Genomic DNA, 23,429 nt, shown 5'->3' on the forward strand with positions numbered 1-23,429 from the left:
GTTAACCTGCGGCACGTGGGACCTGCTTTCCTGACCAGGGATGGAACCCACGTCCCTTTCATTAGAAGGCGGATTCTTAACCGCTGGACCACAAGGGAAGTCCTGAGGCTTGGTTATTTTGGGGTTTTTTTTGGCCTTGCTGTGAGTCTTGTGGGATCTTGGTTCCCTCAACCTAGGATCGAACCCGGCCCCTTGCCAGTGAAAGCACGGAGTCCTAACTACTAAACTGTCGGGGAATTTCTGAGGCTCGGTTGTTTTGAATGTTGCAAAAACCTGTCACCTTGTTGAGCATTTCCCAGTTGAGGCAACCCAGCCCATCCAGTACTTCAGAGCTCTTTGCTTTTGGTGAGAATTTTCTCAGTTCATCGTGGAAATGTTGATTATGCCACACCGGTCAGAAACTCGACCTGATAATTGAGTAAAAAGCAAATTTGTTTTCCAATTGAAAAACCTGTGCAGTCTGTTCGATAAAGTCTTTCAAAATGGGGGTTTCCTTGTAAAAGGTCCTTGAGCGGTGCAGAGGTTAGGTAGTCCAACCCCCTCACTTTGTGGAGAGAGGGGAGACCCACGTCAGGTCTCTGGGCTGGAATGGGGCCAAGATAGGACCAAAAGCTGGAGCTTCAGATTGATGGGAGAGGCCAGTATGTGAACAGCCTTCCTGTGTCCCAGTGTGTGTGTGTGTCTGCCCTGGGCTGTCCGCCCCCTAGAACAGCGATTGTGACTGCGGCATTCCCTTTGATCACTGTGCAGACATTAGGGAGATGTAAAAGCCTCTTTGATCACAGTGTCATGGAACAGGCTTTACAGGCTAGGAGCAATGCTCCAGGTGTGCTCCCCGGGCTGACTATCATAGTGAGGAGCTACCCGGAAAGAAGGTCATAAAAAAAATGCAAAGTCTTGGATCCCATCATAGACCTATCCTGGTACCCTGGTGCTCCCTACCCCCATCTGGAAACCTCAGCTCATGTTACTCACACGCTGGTGTAACCCTCACCAACCTCCCTGCATGGACTCTGGGCTTGGCCATTGAGTTGCTTTGGCCAGTGAGATGTTGGCCAGCATGATGGAAGCCGAGGCTTGAGAGCTAAATGCTCACACCTTGGAGGACTTTCCAGGTGGCTCAGTGGTAAAGAATCCGCCTGCCAGTGCAGGAGATGCAAGAGACTCGGGTTCGATCCCTGGATCGGGAATATTCCCTGGAGTAGGAAATAGCAACTCACTCCAGTATTCTTGCCTGGAAAGTTCCATAGACAGGGGAGCCTGGCCGGCTGCAGTCCATGGGGTCATAAAGAGTTGGACACGACACACGCACACGTTGGAACTTGTCCTTTTGGACTGTATGCTCTTGAAACCCTGAGCTACCACATAAGTAGGGCGAGGTACTCGGCTGGAGAGACTATGTGGGGATAAGGGCAGGGAGGGGAGGGGGGCGATGGGGAGAGACAGGTACTCAGCCAGCGGCCGGCCATCCCGGCATCTCAGTCCTGTGAATGAAGAAGCTGCTCTGGACATTCCAGCCCCAGCTGAGGCATATGGAAGTGAACCACCCAGCGGAACCCAGCCAACTCACACCCTCGTGGTGGGGTGTTAGTGACCAGGGTTCTTGATCTTCCCCAATCAATAGAAATCGACTAGCGGCCAGACAAGAAATTCAGACAAGGCTTTAATGGGGGCCTCTGCTGCAGCAGAGAGGGGCAGCAAGAACAAACAACAGGTTCCCTTGCTTGTTTGCTCCCTGAGGGCGGTGAGCTTGTCCCTTATATGGGGCGAGGGTGGGGCTATGTCCAGGGGCCTGGCCAGAGGGCTCACTTAGGTGTTTGGCCCACCCTTAGGTGGTGGTGTGTGCAGGGAGCATGCATAGTAACTGCTTTTGCGCCCAACACTGTTTTTGCTTCAGGCTCTTCAAAAGTCACAGGTGGGTTTTTTGGTCTCTTTGTATCTTTTGGGTCCAGAATTTGCCCCAAGTCCCATACAGTTTCATTGTATTTTGTCGCCCAAGGAGAGGTGCGTCCAGGTGCAAGCACTGAAGCGCAGCAGCAAAGGGTCCCGAATCCCAGCCTGTCTCAGGGGCTGGGGTGCTGGTTACTGCCAGGCAGGGCTCCCCACTTGACCCCTGGTTGTGGGGGTGGGTAGGGCTGGGGTGCAGTTTTTTTCCCATGGCATTTGGCTACAGTAGGGCATTTCTTGTTTTAAAGATTTTTATCTTGCTAAACTGCACCTCTCCTAATTCTTTGGCTGAAGAGAGGAGGCTTTTTTCTTAGGGCTGTTATTGTCCATACTCATTGGTCTTTCTGGGTTGCTGACTTCTCCAGCCGCACACCTGTGATCTATTGGGTGAAAAGAAAACCCAGAGAACTCACTGTCCTGTCATTCTTTGGGTTCTGAGCTCTCTAGTCAGCCTGTCTTCTTTTCTCCCCTTTTAGAGTCTTCCTATATTTGTTTCTGTCCGGGACTTTTAGCTGGACTTTGCAGAAGGAGGAGGGACAAGTGCATTTACTCCATCTTGCCCAGGAACCAGAAATCTGGATTTGCCTGTCCTTGAACTTCATATAAATAGAATCCGTTCAGTGCGCTCTGTGAAGTTTGGCTTCTCTTGCTCGTCATAATGTCTTGAGATGTTTTCCATGTAGCTGTGTGTGGCTGGATGTTTTTCACTGCTGTATAGTAGTCAACTCTGCAAGCAAACCACACGGGAGAATTTGCACTGTGGAGTCCTAGACAGCAGTGGAAAAGCAGATGATCTCAACTGCGTGCAGTGACCCCATGATTTATCGATCAGTCCCTCTGTGGATGTGCATTTGGGTTGCGTCCAGTTTGGAGCTATTATGAGCAAAGCTGCTGCAAGTGCTCTTGGTCATAGGTTTCAGTGACCACGCATACTCATTCCTGTTGGGAATAAATATTGCAAAAGCCTCTCAACGGGTCTCTTCATTTCAGCTGTTGCCTCCTTCTAGTCAGTTTTCCACGTCAAAGCCACAGTGATCTTTTGAAAACATTAACCGGATCTCTTCCCCACCCTTGCTCGAAAATACCAGTGGCTTCCTTTCTTGCTTAGAATGAAATCCAGATCCTCACCGTGGTCCACAAGGCCCTACAGGACCTAGCCCCTGCCTGTTCTCTGTTCCTACCCCTACCCACCCACCCCTCCCCATCCTTTCAGTTTTGGGTGCCTTCAGTGTGCCTAGCTCGCTCCCACTGAGGACAATGTGACCGTGCTGTTCCCTCTGCCAGAAATACTCTTCCCCCAAACCATCACACACCTCCCTTTCCCTTTTACACAGGTCTTTGTTCAGATGTTACCTCTTCAAAGAGAGATTCTAGGGACTTCCCTGGTGGTCCAGTGGTTAAGACTCCACTCTTCCTCTGCAGGGGGCATGGGTTTGAGCCCTGGTCGGGGAACCAAGATCCCAGATGCCATATGACACGGCCAAAAAATTAAAAATTAAAAAATTAAGTTAAAAGTCAAGTATTAAAAAAAAAAGGATTCTAAAATGGCCCCCACTCATCCTCTATTCCTCTACTCACATTATTTTTCTTGATGGTACCCAGAGCCACTTGAACTTTTACTGTATTTATTGTGTGTCTCCTGCTTTGGCATGAGACATCCATGGGGTTATCTCATGGTTCTGTGCTGTGTCCCACTGCCTAGAGCTGTGTTGCATTATAGTAGGTGCTAGGAAACATTTGTTAAACATATTAAAGACACTAACATGGGATCTGGGTGGATGCCTCTGTTCTGACACCAGCATCATCTTCAAGCTGTTTCACAGGCCAAATCCCCAGGACTCTAATCTCCTGGGAGCTTGTGACAATGCGGACTCTGATCTGGAGGTCTGGGGTGGGACCTGAGAGGCTGGCTGTCCTCCCAGCTCCCAGGGGATGCCCAGGCTGTGGGTTCTGAGACCCAGGCTTTGAATAGTGAGGTCGTTACTGCTCTGAACTGGTTTTCACACCTGATCGTTGTGGAAAGCAAGTAGTGATGTGTGAAAGGTGGATGGTGCCTGGCCTTAGCACACTCTCAGTAAGTTTCAACTGCCCCTTCTCTGGGGGCTTTCAGGGTCTGAAACTTGAAGTGACTGTTGATTTTCTCCCTCTGATCGTCCCCATCCCCTCTTGTTTGGTCCCCTCCACTGACCCTCAGCAGAGCCTTGTCCAAGTTATTTCTCCGTTGCTGGCCAGCCCCACCTGTCAGGGGCAGAGGCTAGGGGAGGATTCTGGTACTTTGACAGTCATGGGGACATTATGCAAATGAGGTGCAAAGCAGAAGTTAAAGAGCCCTGATTGTGTTTGCGCAGCACTGGGGAACAGGGAGGATTACTGCGGGGCTGGGGCAGGGGTGGGGGTTGGGGGGTTGGGGACCATGATGCTCTTTGGGTTGGAGAAGGAGGCAGTGACAAAGGGATTGGCTTCTCCGGGGGCCACGAGAGCAGCTGCCCTGTGGCCTGGGTCCTTATCTGTAGGCTGATCCAACCTGTGGGCCTGGAACATGATCAAGGTCCAGGAGGCCGGGCACAGGGTGTCTGTGTGTGTGTGTACACGGGTGTGTGTGTGTGTGGATTGGGGAGTGTCCCTGGGCCTGTCTGGGGCCTACAAGTACAGTAGTGGAGGCTGCAGATGGCAACTCCGTGATGTTTTTCTAGCTCGTGGAACGTGCAAAGGAAAGCTGCCACAGAACTGGCCGAGAAGACTTCCCCAGCAGTCCAGTGGTTAAGACTCCATTCTTCCACTGCAGGGAGTTCAGGTTCGAACCCTGGTTGGGGAACTGAGATGCCACAGGCCAAAAAAAAAAAAAAAAACAAAACACCAAAAGACAAAAAAATTGGCAGAGGACAATTTTCCCCTGAATGGGGGTCCACGTGGGAAGAAGGAGACAAGGAAGGTAGGAGGTAAAGATGGGGCAGTTTCAAAGGGCGTAGGCTGACAGGTGTAACCTGTTACCGGTATTTTTGCTGCTTTAGGGGGTCTCTTATCAATGTCAACTTTGAGAAAAACTAAGTCTGTCCAATCTTGTTGTCTTCCTTCCTCATGAACCTCTCTTGGGGACCCTCCCAACAGCAGATGGGGCCAGATCAGGCTGATGGAGGTGGGTGGGGGGCAGCTGCCTTTGATATCCCTGGTTGGAGCTGGCTGCTTAGGAGAAAGATGATCTGAGACTGGGGGCTGGCAGGCGGGCCCGGGGCTCTGCTTACAGGGCCTGGGAGCTCAATCCCTCCCTGCCCCCTAGCTCTCCTGGGAACTTCTGCTCTCAGGCACCAGGCATCCCCACACTCTTGGCCTGGGTGTGGACCTCAGTGACTGTTGAGGACCTCCAGGTCTGGGGACACCCAGCATCAGGCTTCTGGCCCAAGGAGGCCAGGCTGGAAGTCGCCTCTGAGGTCATTTGGGGGGATCCTCACTCATGCCCACTCTGACATATTCGAGTACATATGACCCTGTCTTGCCTTGATCTAAGGATGAGAAGCATCCTCTTAGAAAATGGGTGGCTGTCACCATGTTTCCCAATCAGATCTTTCCTAATGGAACCCATGGTATAAGCCTGGCAGGCAGGGAGTTCAGATTTCAGCCCAGGCATTTTGTCCTCTCGGGCAAATTGCTCAACCACTCAGAGCCTCTTTCCTCATCAGTCCTGGAGCTTCACAGAGATGCTGCAAGAGAACAAGGGTCCAGTACATCCACTAGCCTTTCACCCCTGAGGGCAGAGACTTTGTTTTGCTGGTGGCCCGCATCCCAGCGTGTAGAACCCCAGGCAAACAGTGGGTACCTAGTCAATGTCCGGTGAATGAATGAAGTGCCCCATTTCATCTGTTCCAAGATGATTTGCCCCTCAATTTTGACATCACTGATATTAGGATGCTTCATACGATCTATATTAATAGCATGTCTTGCTTTAATTGGCAGCAGACTTATGACCGAGAGGGTTTTAGATGGGATGAACTATGGAAGAGGCTGTCATTGTATTAACAGGCACTTTTTGGCTTAATTTTTGGTGGGTCTGCACTTCTTTCTGATTGTGTGTGCCCTCTCTGGGCTGTGTGGGATTCCTGAGTATTGCCCTGGGGCACAGGGCCTGCAGTGACCCTGCCTGAGGTCTTTCTGAGGCTGTCCTGAGCTGAGGGTAGCGCTCCTATGGGGAACACTGTGTGTCCTGGGCCCCTTTCCCTTCTTGACCCCCTCCCCTGGCCCCCACTGGATGTTATCTATCCCTCCTGGTTGGTGGCAGGGCTCTCTGAAGTCTGGCATTCTTTTTGGGGAAGGGGGTCATTTTGTTCAATCCTGTCTTAATTCCAGGTACCAGGACTGGACAACAACTAGGGGGATGGAGGGATATCTGTGAGCTGCCTAGGCTGAGGGGCTGTAGGTGGGATCTAGTCTGGACCAGGCAGAGGACTTTCAGAATGAGAGAGAGGGAGTGGGGGAGGTGGACCTGTCTCCCCACCCTCCCACAGTCCCCTGCAGGCCCCCCAGTAGCAGACTGAGAGACCGCAGGCAGATTAGTGTCCAGAGGAGCAGACAGATCCTCTCCTAGGAAGGGGCTCGTTGTTCAGTCCCCTGGTCGGGACACTCACTTGTGTCACCAGTCCCCTCCCATGAGGCCAGGGTTGGGGGCTTGTGTGTACAGCTGCGATTTTGTGGGGGAAGAGTTTATGCATTGTATTTTCTGGATTCGTGTAGATGTGTGTACACAGGCCAAAGATATGTGTACACTGATATTAGTGTTACAGTATATGTATGTGTGTTATCTGTACACGTATATGTGTGTACAGACTTGTGGAAGTGCACATGTGCAAATACAGGTAATGAGTGTTTGTATATGTGTGTCATTGGCATGCACATGTGCATAGGCAAGTACTGGTGTGGATGGGTCATACGCGTGCAGTACATGTTTGCTGTGGGGTGTGTGGGACAGCTCTGGCCTGCGGGAGCATTACCAGAATTAGAATCACAAGGCCTGGCTGCCAATAAGGAGCCCAGGAGCCTTGGATACCCAGACAGGTGGTTTTACTACTGTGGGCCTCAGTTTCCAATCTGTAAAATGGGTATGGAATCTCTTGGGATGAGATCGTAGAGGAGCATCTCACACTTGGCCTGACCCAGAAAAATCTCAAAATAAAAGTTTGAAATTGAGAAGTGATTGAATGAGAATAAATGATTAAGCAAGTAGAAATGGTTTTTGAAGCATTTTCAGGACCTGCGGGGAGCATGTGGAAAGGACGCAACTTCCAGAGTCTTGAAGGCGTTTTGGGAGGCAGGGTCTTGGGGACCCCGTCGCCCCGCCCCGCCGTGGGGCGTGGCTGCCGAAGCCCGGGAAGGTGAAGCGTGCGCGTGCCCGCCGGGGGGGGGGGGAGCGGGCGCCGCGCAGGAGGCGGGCGTCCCCTGGTGTCCGCGGGAGGGAGGCAGTCTGAGCCAGCTTTGCCCAGTTGCCATGGAAACGAGCAGCCGGAGGTGGGCGGCAGGAGAAGGAGGCGGGTCGGGAGGAGGGACAGGGAGGAGGCGGCGGCGGGCGGCGGGGAGCCGGCGTCTGCAGCCCTGGAGCCGCCGCGTTCGCGAGCGAGTGCTGGAGGGAACGCAGGAGGACAGAGCCCCCGGCCCAGGCGCCAGGCCCTCCCCCCGCCCGCCGCCACGGAGCAGGAGGAGGGCAGCCGGCCCCTCCGGCTCTGGCCTGGCCCAGCGGGGGCCGCGCGCGCCTCCGTGCCCTGGGCTTGGTGCCCAGACGGGCCCAGGTAGGCATCTCGGTGGGGACAGCCGGAACAGGCTGTCCGGAGACTGGGGCCAGCGTCCGCTCCTGCCTTCCCACCGGCGGGACCCGGCAGCAAGCCCTGGGGCCAGTGGACCTGGTGGGGCGCAGCCTGCGTCCCCAGAGGCCCTCTGCAGAAGCTGGGTCCTCCCGATCAGGAGGACTGTCCCTGTTACTGCCCCCTCTCTGCGCTCCGTCCTGCCACAGGTCCTTACCAGAGAAGTGCCCCTTCCCTCGCAGAGTGGGCCCAGGGTACCAGAGCTTCCAGGAGCCCGTGGTGCTGCTTCCCAGGCTGAGGCTTGGAGGTGGGGGTGGGGGGTGAGGATGTCCCCCACCCCAGCTCAGGGCAGCCCTAGGCCCTGGCCATAGGGAACCAGCAGGCCCACTTTCTACCCCAACACCAGCAGCCCCCCGTGGTCTCAGGGCCTGGGCTAGACCCTGGGTCAGGGAGGAGACCTCTCTTCTCCCCCAAGCTCAGGCCCTTCCCCTCCTTGCTCTCCCTGTAGACCCAGTTCCCCCAGATCTCCCAAAAGGCCCTGTCCCACCTGCCCCTTTAGCAGGCCCAGGGTCTCCATGCTGAGTAGGAGCCGGCCGCGATGGGGTGGGGTGCCCGAGGCCCTCCCTTCTCTCTGTCCCTCTGCAGCGTGGCTCCCGGGATGGACTCAGACGCTGCTAGGGGAGCTGGGGCACTGCGGAGGAGCCTCTGCTGCTGCCCGGGAGGGGGTGGGGCCGGGCATGGGGAGGAGCTGGGTGGCACTGCCTGACTGTGGGCACAGAGCAGGCAGGAGGGCCTGCGGCAGAGCAGTGGGCACGGAGCACTGGCCCGGGGATTAGGGGGAGCCCTGGGCCACAGCTGAAGGGCCTCGGCCAGCGTCGGGGGAGATCTCAGCCCAAGGGGGCAGGGGGTGGTGTGTCAACCTCCAGCCTGCCCAGGGGTTTAGGACCTGAAGGGTCTGCCCGGTTCTCCCGCCTGCCCTCTGTCCCCAGCAGCCCCTGAGAGCTGGGCTGGCTCCTTGGCTGGGTCTCGGCACCACACTGGAGCTCCCCCTTCCCTGGACCCTCCGGGGCGAGAGGACCTGGGACAGGGCTGCGGTGCTTGGGTCAGGGGAAGCGTGCTGAGAAGCTCCATTCATTCATTCATTCGTTTCTGCAAACCATGGCTGCACTTGCTGAATGTAGGTGCAGAGGTCTCCTACTCTGGGGTTACAGGCCCAGGTGAGAGGGTGGGCCTGGGGATGGCAGGAACTGGGTGGGGAGGTGCAGATTCGCTCAGAAGCCAGCGACCCAGTAACTCGTGTGCACCCCCTTGTCTCTGAGTCCTGGCACTCTCCTTCCGACCAGCTTTCATCCCATCCCCATCAGGACAGGAACCAGTGAGGCCTGGAGGGCAGAATCTTGGCAGAAGCTGGAAGCAGCCAACCCTTCCCCAGAACTCCCGCTCCTGTTTGGCCTTCTCTAGGCCACAGTCCCCTTCTCCACCATTTCCTCTGTCCCATGCATCCTAGGCTCTGTGTTTGCTCGCTCTGTCTCTCTCCTACACTGTTGCCCCCAGACTCTGGGGCAGTCATCGCATAGGAATGGAAGTCCCATCCCATCACACCCAGTGGGCTCACAGCCCAGGGCACTCCGGCCCCACCCCCTCAGCCTTCCCTGCAGCAGAAGGAGCTGAAGCGCAGCTGCAGGAGCTTCAGAGGCCCCGGGACTAGAACAGTTTGGCCCGGGCTGGCCCTCCCTGCGTGCCCCCAGCGTAGGAGGTCTGGGGAGAGGAAGCAGCATCTCCACGTGGCTCTCAGAGCTCCAAAGCTGAGCTCCAGGCTTCCTTAAATTGGTCCTTCCTCTGTGTTCCCCATCTCAGGAAGCAGCACCCCCCATGCCAGGCCCTCAGGCCCAAACCCCAGCACCACCTTGACTCCTCGCTTTCACATCCAAACCATCAGCAAATCCTCTTGGCCCCAAAGTCAGTATCTCCCAACTCCAAGGACCTCTCGCCAGCTTCCGGCATTACTGCCTTGCTCTGAGTCCCCATCTTCCATCACTGGGGTGGTGGGGGGCTGCAGCTGCCTGCCAGCAGGTGCCCCCTGTAGTACACGCGCCCCCTCGCCTCCCCCAGCAGCCAGGGATCTTTTGAAACCTAAGTCAGGTCACACCCCACCTCTTCTCACACCCTGCAGTGGCTCCGGTCTCACTCGATGGGGGGAAGTCACAGGCCCTCCTCTGACCTACAAGCTGCCACGTGTCTGCATCACCTTCTAGTCAGCCTCCCTGACTTCAGCCTTCCCGCTCTCTTGCCCTGCTCCAGCCACACGGCCCTCTTGTTCCTCAACCCTGGCAGCTGTGCTTCACCCCAGGGCCTTTGCACCAGCTGTTTCCGTGGCCTGAACACTCTCCCTCCAGATATCTGCGTGGCGCCCTCCATTACCTCCTTCAGGACTCTGCTCAAATGCCACCTTCTGAGAACAGCCTTCTCCGACCAGCCTGAGTAAAACATAACCACTCCTCAGCCCCCACCATCCCTCCCTGTCCCCTGTTCGTCCCCAGAGCTTTGGTTACCTTCTAACACGCTTGATCATTTACTTTTTCGTCCAGTTTCTTGTCTTGCCAGCCCTTCAGAGTATCAGCTCTTTGAGGCCCGGGGGTTTCCGGCTTGCTCACACTGTAGCACAGAAGTGAGTGAGTGAAGTCGCTCGGTTGTGTCTGACTCTTTGCAACCCCATGGACTGCAGCCTACCAGGCTCCTCTGTCCATGGGATTTTCCAGGCAATAGTACTGGAGTGGCTTACCATTTCCTTCTCCAGGGATTCTTCCTGACCCAGGCTTCCGAACCCAGGTTTCCCATGTTGTAGGCAGACGCTTTACCATCTGAGCCATCAGAGCTGCACCAAAAAGTTCAGGGCTGCGATTAGAGCCAGGAGTCTTTGGCTCAGTGGCTGGCCCCCGTGCCTCTGCAAGGTGACGGGGAGGTGGGTTTCAGCCTCACAAGGGAAGGGATGCAATGCCCACTGCCCCCCAGCTGGACTGGGCAGTTGCCCCAGGGCGTCGAGTGGGACAAGATGTTCTTCAAGGACTGAGTGTGGGCTTCTTGCCTTTCTCTGGCCTAGCGGTGGCCGTGGCCGGGAGAGCTCTTCTCAGCAAGGAAGGGGCGGAGAGCGAGCTGTGTGCCCTCCACCCCCGCTGCTGCTCGGGGTGGAGGGCCCCTCCTTCCTGGTCAGAGTTCCGTGCCCTTGGGAATACCTGCGGTGCACACCCCAGGAGGATCACCCCCAGGGCGGGCAGACCTGGTTCCTGCCCCTCCAGACTGGAGATGCGGAGGGCTCGGGACCGGACACACCTTGTCAGGACAGAGCGTCCGCCTGTGGGATGAGTGGTCTCGAGGAGACGCACCCACAGCAGAGAGGACGGGCCCCTGTCTTCCCACCAGCTCCCACCCCGTCTGTGGAGCCTGAGTCAGGGCTGTGATTAGAGTGGGTCACTGGGAGGTGGTCCCTGAAAACACTGAGTGTGTGGAGGTGAGGCAGGAATCGTTCCTGATTAAGCAGGTTCCCACTGTGGGCAGCGGCGGCCCCATCCAGCAGGCCCCTCAGAGAAGCAGTGTAGGACGTGCCCCAGATGAGCCCCCAAGAAGGCGGGGAGCCAGGGTGTGTGTCCACCAGGTCAGCTGGTCGTTACCTGAGGCTGCCCCAACTTCCCTCTTCCCTGCTTGCTTTTCTTTAACTGTTGTTCCTTAATCATCTAATGAGCGATATTTATCCACTGCTTGGTCAAGCCTGGTCCCCTTCTCTGCCAAGCCTGCAGCATCCAGAACTGGCTTCCAGGCTCCCTAGAGATGTGCGGGCCTAATGAGATGTCGCCCCACCCACTTGGCCTGGGAGCGGGGAGCACAGAGTGGGAGGGAGGGCCTGGGGCCTGGGGCCTGGTGGGGCTGGAGGAAGAGGGGAAAGGCTGGGGAGGGTGAGGAGCTGAAGTCTGGGGTCCTAGGAGCAGCTGGGAGGCGGGGAGGGGAGGCCAGCCACAGGCGGCTGGGTGGATCCCTTCCACCCTCTCCCCCTGGGGTGAGCCCACCCATTTCCTTCAGCTCCATGTCCCTTGGGGGTCTGCCCCGCTCAGTCTCCCCATTTGCTTCCATCCCTTTCCTGCTTCCCCACCTTGGGGTTTATAGTTCCTGTAGGCAGGCCCTCTGGGGACTGTCCGGGGCACCCACCTCACAGGAGATGGAGGTTGGGTAGTCTGATTTCTAGATCCAAAGAGAAGAAGGCCAGACAAAGCCAGGTCTGGGAACTTCTCTTCCCCACCTGGAGACCTGGGGTTCTAGATGAAGCCCAGCCGTCTCATGGAAAGCGGTCTTAGCTGGGCTGCTGTAACAGACCACCACAGACTGGGTGATTTAAACAGCAGACACTGATCTCTCACAGTCTGGAGGCTGGAAGTCCGATATCGAGGGCCTGTTGGGGCTTGTCGATGGCGGCCTTCCCGCTGCGTCCTCATCTGCCACCCCCCTCTCCAGCTGCTCTGCTGGAGCCTGGGCAGATGGCACAGCCTGCCCTTCCTCCTCTTAACTTGGATGCCGATCCTGTTGGATTAGGACCTTAGCGCATGAACTCATTTAACTTTAATCACCTCCTGAAAGCCTGTTTCCAAATGCAGTCACTTCGCAGGGATAGAGCATCACTATATAAATTTGAGGGGGACACAGTTCAGTCCCTAGCAGAAGTCTACGGGGATGTTAGTCCATAGAGGGGAGACAGAGATGTGAGGGCATCCGGGCAGATGCTTCCCTGGTGGCTCAGAGGGTAGAGAATCCGCCTGCGATGTGGGAGACTCGGGTTCCGTCCCTGGGTGGCAAAGATGCCCTGGAGAAGGGAACAGCTACCCACTCCAGTATTCTGGCCTGGAAAATCCCCATGGACAGAGGAGCCTGGCGGGCTACAGTCCATGGGGTCGCAAAGAGTCAGACACGACTGAGGGACTAACACCAGGGAGATCACCCAGACAGCCTTCTGGTTTGAAAGCTCTGACGCTCTGGAAAGTACGGGTAATAATACCCACAGTAATAATAATAACGGTGAACTCACACCAACTCCATGAGGTTGAGGGTAGCATCACCTCCATTTTGCAAATGAGGAAACTAAGGCACAGAGCGTTTAAGCCATTTTGCCAAAGTCACACCGCCCGTAAAGTGGCAAAGCCAGGATTTGAACCCGCTCACCCTGTCCAGCCCTGCGGCAGGGCCCGTAACCAGCCTGCTCTTAGTGCTGCCCTGGGGGAGAGCAGGCTGCCTCCTGAGACGGCGAGGCGTGGTTGATGGCCGGGGGTACCAAGGAGCTGCACCAGGGTGTGGGATGAGGTGGGTCTCGAAGGGAAACAGGGCAGTTTTGGGGAGAGGCGATCGTGGGAAGGAGGACGGCATGCACCGCAGGCAGCAGGGAAGGTGTGAACAGGACCTGGAGTCAGCTTGGGGGTGGTGTCCCAGGGAGGGCCAGAGGCAGCCTGTTCCAGCTGACCTGGACCCTTCCTGCTGCCTCAGAAGCCCCAGCAGGGGCTGGTGAGGGTCCTTGTGTGGCCCCAGGCCAGGCACAGTGAACTCGTCCATGTCTGGGTGACCTGAGGGTTGGGGAGCTGTGGGAACGTTTGTGGAAGCTGAGGCCCACCCTGGGTGAGGGCACGCAGCTCTGGCTTCCCGGGGCCCCGCCCAGGTTTGAGCTGAGCTGGTCCCTTAGGCCAGGAGTGCCAGGGTGACACTCGTGGAATGACTCTGGACTGGGCACCAGGGCAGGGAGGGGCAGAGGAGGGACTCACCTCTGGGTCTGCGTCTGACCCTGCCTCCTCCCTGCTGTGTGACCTTGGACGTGTTTGAGTCTTTGAGTCTCAGAGAAGGCAGAGAAGTCACCACCTATTTCAATGTGTGGTTTTTTAAAATTATTTATTTATTTTAATTGGAGGCTAATTGCTTTACAGTATTGAGGTGGCTTTGCCATACATCGACATGAATCAGCCATGGGTGTACAGGTGTCCCCCACCCTGAACCCCCCTCCCGCCTCCCTCCCCACCCCACCCCTCTGGGTTGACCCAGAGCCCTGGCTTTGAGTGCCCTGCTGCATGCATTGAACTTGCACTGGTCGTCTATTTCACGTACGGTAATATCCATGCTTCAGTGCTGTCCTTTCGTACCGTCCCACCTTTGCCTTCTCCCACATACTCTAAAAGTGTGTTCTTTAAAAGTGTCCCTTTGGCTGTCTTGCATATGGGGTTGTTGTTACCGTCTTTCTAAATTCCATATATGTGTGTTAATATACTGTATTGGTGTTTCTCTTTCTGACTTACTTCACTCTGTATAATAGGCTCCAGTTTCATCTGCCTCATTAGAACTGACTCAAATGCATCCTTTTCTGTAGCTGAGTAATATTCCATTGTATATATTTTGGGGTTATGATTCATTTATATATTTAATGGGTTGTTATGAGGATTAGAAATAGAGTGTATGAAGAGATTGGCACACAGTAGGTACTCAAAAATGGTTGTGGTCGGTATGATGGGGGGGTGACCGCCTGAGAATATTGACACCTATTCTGTCTGCACTTCGGGTCCCTAAGGAGGGAGGGCACCACCCCAAGGGCAGAATCATCACAGGGAATCAAGGAGGAGGAGAGACTGCGGAACTGGACCCTGAGGGTTGACCAGGAGGAGAGGAAGTGGGCCAGAGACAGAGGACGGGAGGAATCTGGGACCTCCACTCTTCTGGGAGGATGCTGGCCCTCGGTTGCGCCTTCGTCATTTATTGGACATCAACTGTGTGCAAATGACTGTGTTTGACACTGAAGTACAGAATTCAGTGTTTCTGCTATTTACTGAACGAATGTTCCAAAAGGTTGACTTTTTTTTTTCATTCATTCAGTAAATAAGTATTATGCACTTGCTGTGTGCCAGGCACTGCCCTGGATGTTGATAAAATATAGCAGAGAGTCAGACGAAATCGCTGGGCTTACAGAGCTGATGTTCTAAGCGGGAGAGGAGGACAGTAAGCACGATGACCGCTGTGCTGAGAGGCTGTCGCGTGGGGACTAGTGTTATGTAGACTGCAAAAGTGAGGAGGACAGGGAGCGAGGAGGCGAGCCGGCGTGGGAAAAGAGTTGAGAGTTGAAATAGGGGGAGGTCAGAACATTCGAGCAGAACTGGAAACCTGGGGGTGAAGGTGGGGAACCATTCCTAGCAGGTGCAAAGTCCCTGGGGTTAGAACAGCAAGGAAGTCTGTAGAGCTGGAGATAAAGAACGGTAGGAGGTGAGGCCAGAGGGGCGAGGGGAGAGCCAGCAGGTCACGCAGGGCCTCCTGGCAAGGAACTGGACTCCTCAGCGGAAATGGGGAGCCCTGGGAGGAACGTGAGTAGTGCGCTGGAAGAATCAGATTTAGCTTTTACCAGTTTCCTTCTGTCTGATGCCTGGCGAACAGACCAGGGTTGGGGAGAGACAAACAAGGTCAGAGGCAGGAGGACCAGTGAAGAGGCTACTGTAGGGAGGTGGAGGCGCTGGGGCCAGGGTGGCTGAGTAAGGTTCAGGCCCTGCTGCTGGGCTGGGTAGAGGGTGGGAGGAGAAAGCGGAGCTGGATGACTCCGAGGCCTGTGGTCATTAGTGGCTAAAGCTGTGCGAGTCCACACCGAGCCGTCCACACCAGGCCTGCCCTCCCCACTCCACCCTCCGAGGCTCATGTCTAACTCTTCTGTCCCTTCTCCAAGTCCGGGGTTCAGGGAACGTGACCACAGCCTCTGCCCTCAAGGTCTTTTAAAGGCAGCTAGCAGTGGGCTTGGCGCCTGATGGGGGACACCTTTCACCCTGGGGCTCCATTTTCTCTAAAGGTGAGGTCAAGGGCAGCATTGAAACTTCAGATTTTCACAGGGGTCTGCTTTTCAAAAAGAGCTTACTGCTCTTTTATGATTTGATCTTTGAAGGCTCAAGTATTGTTTTCTCATCATATGAGTTAGAAAACTGGGACCCCCATGGCACAACCTGGCCGAGATCTCACTGGTCAGCAGTCAGGCTGGGGCCAGAGCCCCTCACCCTGATGCCGCACCTGTGCCAAGGGCTGCACCATCCTTGTGGGCGGAAAAGGCCTGGCACCTTCCCTTGGTCCACAGAGAGGTTAGTGTTGGTGTTAGACACGCTGCTCAGTCGTGTCCGACTCTTTGTGACCCCATGGAGCACAGCCTTTCAGGTTCCTCTGTCCGTGGGATTCTCCAGGCAAGGATCCTGGAGTGGTTTGCCATTCGCTTCTCCAGGGGATCTTCTCGACCCAGAGATCAAACCCGGGTCTCCTACATTGCAGACAGAGAGGGCCCACCCTGAAAGGGACCCCCACCCCCATTCCAGCAACAGGGGTGACTAATCAGTGGTGAGAGCTGGCAGGCTCCTTGAAGCAGGTCTCAGCCCCTGGGCGCTTGTCTGCACCGTGGTGGTGACGACGGCCCTTGCCTTCCAGGACTGCAGTTGGGGTTGGAGCTGTCAAGACGTGCGAACAGGCCTTGGCCCCAAGTCTGTGCTCCACAAATGCCAACTGTTGTCATTAGGGATAAAGGGCTTTCTGGGCCTCGCAGCTTTACAGCCTCAGTGAGGAAGGTCGGATGGGCGCTGTGTCTGTTTGATGGGCTAAGGAGCGCTGAGCGCGGATGGGGCTCACCCACCAGCAGCAGCGGATTGCAGCCACACTGGCTTCCTGACCTGAGGGATGCCGCGCTCCGTGGCGGCAGCCCCTGGCTGCCGTTCAGGAAGGCCCCAGGGTTTGCCAGAGTGAGGCCGCCTGCCTGCACCCTGGGTGGGAGTGTGAGGCCGATTTGGAGGAAGCAGGAGTGAGCTGGGGTCGTGTGTCTGGCCACGTGGTGCTGGGGGCTCTCACGCCTCCTCCTCCTTCCCTGTCCTGATACTGCCTGGCTGGCCTCCTGGGCCAGCCCTGCGGGTCTGTCCTGGGGTTAGACTGGGCTGGACCCTCCCCCCTGTCTCATCTAATCCTTCAGTCTGGTTGCATCGCTCCCATTTGCCAGCAAGGCCCAGCAAGGCCATGTGAACTGCCCGACATCACACAGCAACTTGGTGCAGAGCAGGGACCCCAAGGCTAGAGCTGTTTCCACTGCACATTCTACAGGAGCCAGGAGCCCCTGCCTGTACCCAGGGTGGGACCACAGCCAGCTCCACCCCCCTGGACTGGACAGGGGGGAGAGTGGCCTCTGCTCTCGTGCATTCCCTCCTAACCTGACTTGCCAAGTCTTGACTGCTGTCCCCTCCCTCCACGCTTCACGTACAACGTCGTCCTGGCTCCCAGCTTACTCAGCTCTGCTCTAACCCCTGGAGCCTGGAGGCTTTTTTTAAAATTGTAGGATAATTGCTTTACAATATCGTGTTGGTTTCTGCCATACATCAACATGAATTAGTCATAGGTGTATACGTATGTTCCCTCCCTCCTGAACCTCCCTCCCACCCCATCCCGCCCCTCTAGGTTGTCACAGAGCTCCCTGAGTCATACAGCACATTCCCAGTGGCTATCTATTTTACATTTGTAGTGTATATGTTTCCATGCTACCCTCTCCGTTCATCTCACCCTCTCCTTCCCCTCCTGTGTCCACAAGTCTCTTCTCTGTGTCTGCACCTCCCTTGCAAGGCTGGAGGCTTTTTAAAAAGAATATGCAGTTTATGCAAGGCAAAACCTAAAAGGCACAAGAAGACCCTTGGTGAAAATGCCGGCTCCCATCCCCCAGCCACCCAGTTCCCCGAAGGCAACCACCATTACTCAGCTTTCCAAAAATATGCTCTGCTCCTAGATTTCCCCCCATAAAAATGGAAGCATCCAGGCACACGGTGCCTGGCTCATTTTGCTTTAGTGACATGGCTTGGAGGGTTCTTTCCATTCAAGACCAGAGCATTCCGTTGCAGGCCTGCATCGTAATTTACTTAACTGATCCCCTGTGGCCAGGCATTTGGGATGTTTCCAGCCTTTGGTTCCTACAAGCAGTGCTGCAGTAAACAAATTGGGCGGCTTCAGTTCACCTAGCTAGCTGGAAGGTAAATGCTTAGGGGTGGTGCATTTCCCTCCAACCAGGTTGTATTGAGTCCCCACCACCAGGGGTGGGTCCAACTGCTCCTACGATGGGATGTCCCTACCCCCGACCCCATCCCTGACCCCACCTCCAGCTGCTGACAGCTGTATGTGCTGGGATCCCAAAGAGCAGAGCTCAGTGACTCCAAGGGTTCTAGGTGGGCTCTGATCCCAGGATACTCATTTACCTACCCCGGTTGAGGGTCCTTCATTAAACATGCCTGCCCTTTACTGCTCCAAACCTAAATTCTAAATGTTCTTTATGAAGCAAGTACTGCCTTCTAAGTGAAAAGTGCCAAATTAAGAAGAAAAAAATTCAGACTCATTTCTTTGTCCCTTGATGAATTCAGCTGCCTTCCCGCCCACCCACCGCTGCTGTGCATGAGTGTAGGGAAGTATGTATGAGGCTTTGCCAAGGTGAAAGGAACAAGATATATTTAGTGCCTGTGAGGAGTAGGGAGGCAATACTGGGTGGTTACTGGGAAAAGAGCACCAGGCTCTGGACAGATGGGGAGGCTGAGGCCCCGAAAGGGGAGGGCCACCCTGCGCTGAAGCCTGTAGAGACTAGCCTGCCCCCCAGTCCTCACTGGCCAAGGCTCATAGTGTTCGAGGTGTGCCCTGCTCGAGGTTCACAGCTGCTAATAGGGTTGTTACCGAAAATGGGGGTGCGGCTGCTTGCCACTCTAAAGCCACTAAAGAGGCAAGGTTGGCAGAAAATTTGCTTTATTTTGGAGGCTGGCAAGCTCAGTAGGAGGGCAGACGCTTGTCCAAAGGCTGACTCCCAAGAGCTTTTATAGAGGGAGGGAGGGGCCTACATGCAGAAACAGTGCAGTCAGCTCTGACGGTCATCTTGAAACTGGTCATTCGGTGGTCTAATCAGCTCATCTTGTTTTTTTATTTGCTGTTGGCGTGTAGTTGACTTACTGTTGTGCCAACTTTAGGTGTGCGACACAGTGACCAGTTATACACATATTTATGCTTTTTCAGATTCTTCACTCATATTACAGAACATTGAGTATAGTTTCCTATGGTAGGTCCTTGTTATTTTTTTTTTAATAAACGATATATTTTTATTTTTTAAAATTTGATTCTGTTGTACTTGTTGGCTGTGCGGGGTCTTCATTGCTGCAGGCGGGCTTTTCTCTAGTCGTGGCGAGAGGGCACTGCCCTCCCGGCGGCGTTCAGGCTCTAGGGCACACGGCTCCACAGCTGTGGCACACAGATGTAGTTGCTACACAGCGTGTGGCGTCTTCCCAGGCCAGGGTTCCATCCGTGTCCCCTGCATTGGCAAGTGGGTTCTTAACCACTGGCCTGCCGGCATCTGGTTGTCTGTTTTATGTATAGTAGCGTGTGTGTGTTAATCCCAAGCTCCCAATTTATCCTTCCCTTTCATGTTTCCCCTTTGGTAACCTTCAGTTTATTTTAGAACTCTGTGAGTATGCTTTTGTTTTATAAATAAGTTCATTTGTATAATTCTTTAAAAATTAGATCCCACATATGAGTTATGTATTTTTCTTTCTCTGTCTGACTTACATAGCGAGACAGTCTCTGGGTCTACCCATATTGCTGCGAATGGCATTACTGCGTTCTTTTTATGGTTGAGTAGTATTCCGTTGTATATTTGCACCACGTCATCTTTATCCCTTCACCTGTCAATGGACATTTTAGTTTGCTTACATGTCCTGACTAAGTAGCGCTGCGGTGAACATTGGGGTGCATGTACGTGTCTGAAGTACGGTTTTCTTTGCATATATACCCAGGATTGAGATTGCTGGGCCATGTGGCAGTTCCGTTTCTAGCTTTTTAAAGGCCCCTCCATCCTATACTTTACAGTGGTTATACCACTTCCCACCAGCAGTGTAGGAGGGTTCCCTTGTCTCCGCACCCTCTCCAGCATTTACTGTTTGTAGACTTTTTGATGAGTCCGTTCCGACCAGCGTGAGATGACCCCTCATTGTGGCTTTGGTTGCATTTGTCAGATAATTAGTAATGTAGAGCATCTTTTTGTGTTCTTTTTGGCCGTCTGTATGTCTTCTTTGGAGAAATATCTATTTTAATCTTCTGCCCATTTTTTCGATTGGGTTGTGTTTTTTTTTGACATAGAGCATCTTGATTGTTTTAAGTACAGTTCATCTTTAGCTTCAGGGTCAGTTTGTCCCCCTTTCGTTGAGGCCAGCTCTTGAAACTGTGGCAGCTTATGACATGGCTACAGTCGGTCATCATGTAGTTAACTTCTTCCACCTGGTGGGGGCTTTATCTGTAAGTTTCTATAAGACAGCTCACAGGATATGGCTCAGAATATTATCTATAGTCCTTGAGGAGGAGCTAATGGTCCTTGGCTATGTTTAATGACTTCACCACTATTATTTAGTCTTGTTGAACTTGTTGACTGTTTTCCTTTGTTTCTGCATTTTCTCATTTCTCTGATTAAACTTACTCATTGGTTAAAGTTTTTTGGAAGACAAAAAGCAGGCTGAGGACATGCGGGACAAAAACCATAGGGTTCTGCTGCCTTTCAGCACCCCCTTCTCCTTGATACTCCTCAGTCTTGAGGAGGGACAGGTACAGAAGAAGAAAGAGAATAAAGTTTTGGACAAAGAGGTTAATCACAGACCTGGCAGAGGAACTCTGTTGTAGCTCCATTTCTGTTCCAGTTTTCCCCAAAGCTTTGCGGGAATGGGCTGACAACTGCTATGGAGACTTTCTACTGAAGTGGGGCGGGTGTGAAAGGGAAAGCATTAGTCGCTCCATCAAGTCCGGCTCTGCGATCCCGTGGACTGTAGCCGCCAGGCTCCTCCATCCGTGGGGTTCTCCGAGCAAGAATACTGGAGTGGGTAGCCATTCCCTTCTCCAGAGGATCTGTTTGACCCAGGATCTCCTGCATTGCAGGCAGATTCTTTACCATCTGAGCCAAGGGGAAAGCCCAAAGTGGGGCATCGTCCTCCGTAATTTGGGGAACGGACACAGAGTTGGAAATAATCTCAGCTTCCAAACTTAGCATCAACATTTTGTATTGTGAAACCATTACCTCTCTCTTTGGTTACTTTGTCATAATACCTGGACAAACATTTGAAAATCAGTAGACGTATTACAATGAGGGTGATAATCAAAATGCATCTTTGTGTTATTCTCTGAATGTGTTGTTTTCCCCTTAATGGTTAAAGCAGATATACGATGTTTGTTTACAAGATACACAATGTATGTTTCCCCCTTTAATTACCAATCTTTCCATAGAAAGCATTGATAATCAATATATTTTTCCAGCATTGCCAGACGTGGCTCAGTTGCCTGCACTGGGTCCTTTCGGGTCCCTTGGTGCTAGGCCTACTTTTTGTTTATATATTGGCCTAGTTATCCCTGATGGGGGAAAACTAATCGGATCCAACAAACAAGAACAGAGGTGTGCTGACGGGGAAACATTTGACAGGCTACACGTTAGCACTAACACTCAGCTGTAACACAGCACTGAACATACGCTTTTAGTTGGTTTTCGCTGTTCAGTCTCTCAGTCATCCCTGACTGTGACCGCATGAACTGCAATATGCCAGGCCTCCATCCCTCACCGTCTCCCGGAGTTTGTGCAAACTCCATTGAGTCGATAATGCCACCCAACCATCTCATCCTCTGTCGTCCCCTTCTCCTCCTGCCTTCAGTCTTTCCCAGCATCAGGGTCTTTTCCAATGAGTTGGCTCTTCACATCAGGTGGCCAAAGTACTGAAGCTTCAGCTTCAATATCAGCCCTTCCAATAAATATTCAGGATTGATTTCCTTTAGGACTGACTGGTTTGATCTCCTTGCAGTCCAAGGGACTCTCAAGAGTCTTCTGCACCACTGTTTGAAGGCATCAATTCTTCAGTCTTTTTTATTGTCCAACTCTCACATCTGTACATGACTACTGGAAGAAATCATAGCTTTGATTAGATGGACCTTCGTAGGCAAAGTGATATCTCTGCTTTTAAATACACTGTCTAGGTTTGTGAGGGCTTTTCTTCTGAGGAACAAGTGTCTTTTAATTTAATGTCTGCAGTCACCATCTGCAGTGATTTTGAAACCCCCCAAAATAAAGACTCTCACTGTTTCCATTGTTTCCCCATCTGTTTGCCATGAAGTGATGGGATCAAATGCCATGATCTTCATTTTTTGAATGTTGAATTTTAAGCCAACTTTTTCACTCTCCTCTTTCACTTTCATCAAGAGGCTCTTTGGTTCTTCTTCACTTTGCCATAAGGGTGGTGTCACCTGCATATCTGAGTTTACTGATATTTCTCCCGGCAATCTTGATTCCAGCTTGTGCTTCATCCAATCTGGCATTTCTCATCATGTACTCTGCATAGAAGTTAAATAAGCAGGGTGACAATATATAGCTCTGATGTACTCCTTTCCCAATTTTGAACCAGTCCATTGTTCCATGTCCGTTTCTAACTGCTGCTTCTTGACCTGCATACAGGTTTCCCAGGAAGCAGGTAAGGTGGTCTGGTATTCCCATCTCTAAGAATTTTCCACAGTTTGTTGTGATTCTACACAGTCAAAGGCTTTAGCCTAGTCAATGAAGTAGAAGATGTTTTTATGGAATTCTCTAGCTTTTCCTATTATACAGTTGATGTTGACAATTTGATTTCTGGTTCTTCTGCCTTTTCTAAATCTAGCTTGAACATATGGAAGTTCTTGGTTCACATACTGTTGAAGTCTAGCTTGAAGGATTTTGAGCATTACTGTGCTAGCATGTGAAATGAGTGCAATTGTGTGGTAGTTTGAACTTAAAGCCAGCAGTGATACATATCATAAGTAATTGTACTCTGTGATAACTCCAGTAGACAATTTTTTCCATCCTGATCATTGGGGTCAAAAATATGGTTTGAAGCAAAACAATAACTTTCCATTGTGCGTGCTCAGTAGTGTCCGACTCTCTGCAACCCCACAGACTGTAGCCTGCCAGGCTCCTCTGTCCTCTGTCCCAGCAAGAATACTGGGGTGATTTGCCATTTCCTACTCCAGGGAATCTTCCTGACCCAGGGATTGAACCTGTGTCTCCTTCATTGGCAGGTGGATTCTTTAACCACTGAGCCATCTGGGAATCCCAGCTTTCCATTAGAATTCTTTAAATTTCTTGCCTAGTTCAGCAACATGATCTGAAAGTTATTAAGTGTTGTCCATATTATTTAACTTACCAAATAATCCTAGTTAGAGCTTCCCTGACAGCTCAGCGGGTAAAGAAGATTCATGCAGTGCAGAAGATGCAGGAGACGTGGGTTCCATCCCTGGGTCAGGAAGATCCCCTGGAAGAGGAAATAGCAACCGATGGACGTTCTTGGGTTCTTGTCTGAAAAATCCCATGGACAGACGAGCCTAGTGGGCTACAGTCTATGGGGTTGGAAAGAATTGAAGCAACTGAGCAACTAAGCATGACAAACCCTGATTACTTCACTATTTCTTCTGAGTGTCTAGGAGCCCTTTGGAATACTCAGAGTTAGCTAGAGAAAGAAACTTGAAGTCTGTTCAAAGGAGCTCGATATTCTAGGAAAATTTGGGGGAGAACAAAAACCAAAGTCTAGTCTTATACAAGCTTACTATTAATAACAAAGATTCATTTAAATCCAATCTAATCTTAAATCACTCCTGACA

At 52.9% G+C, this 23,429-nt stretch overlaps 1 protein-coding gene across 2 annotated transcripts in view; it reads left to right on the forward strand.

Moving 5' to 3' along the window:
* Positions 1 to 23,429, forward strand: part of PACSIN1 (protein kinase C and casein kinase substrate in neurons 1) — a 65,316-nt gene that overhangs the window by 28,011 nt on the left and 13,876 nt on the right. Inside the window, exon 1 of one of the 2 annotated variants that reach the window (XM_069564741.1) lies at positions 4,601 to 4,741. The exons of the other annotated variant lie outside the window; for it this stretch is intronic. The gene's annotated coding sequence lies outside the window, so the exon portion shown is untranslated. Of the gene's footprint in view, positions 1 to 4,600; positions 4,742 to 23,429 lie in introns of those variants that run through there. 2 annotated transcript variants of the gene reach the window in all.

The sequence above is a fragment of the Ovis canadensis genome, chromosome 20 (genome assembly GCF_042477335.2).
Source record: "Ovis canadensis isolate MfBH-ARS-UI-01 breed Bighorn chromosome 20, ARS-UI_OviCan_v2, whole genome shotgun sequence".
Taxonomy (NCBI): Eukaryota; Metazoa; Chordata; class Mammalia; order Artiodactyla; family Bovidae; genus Ovis; species Ovis canadensis.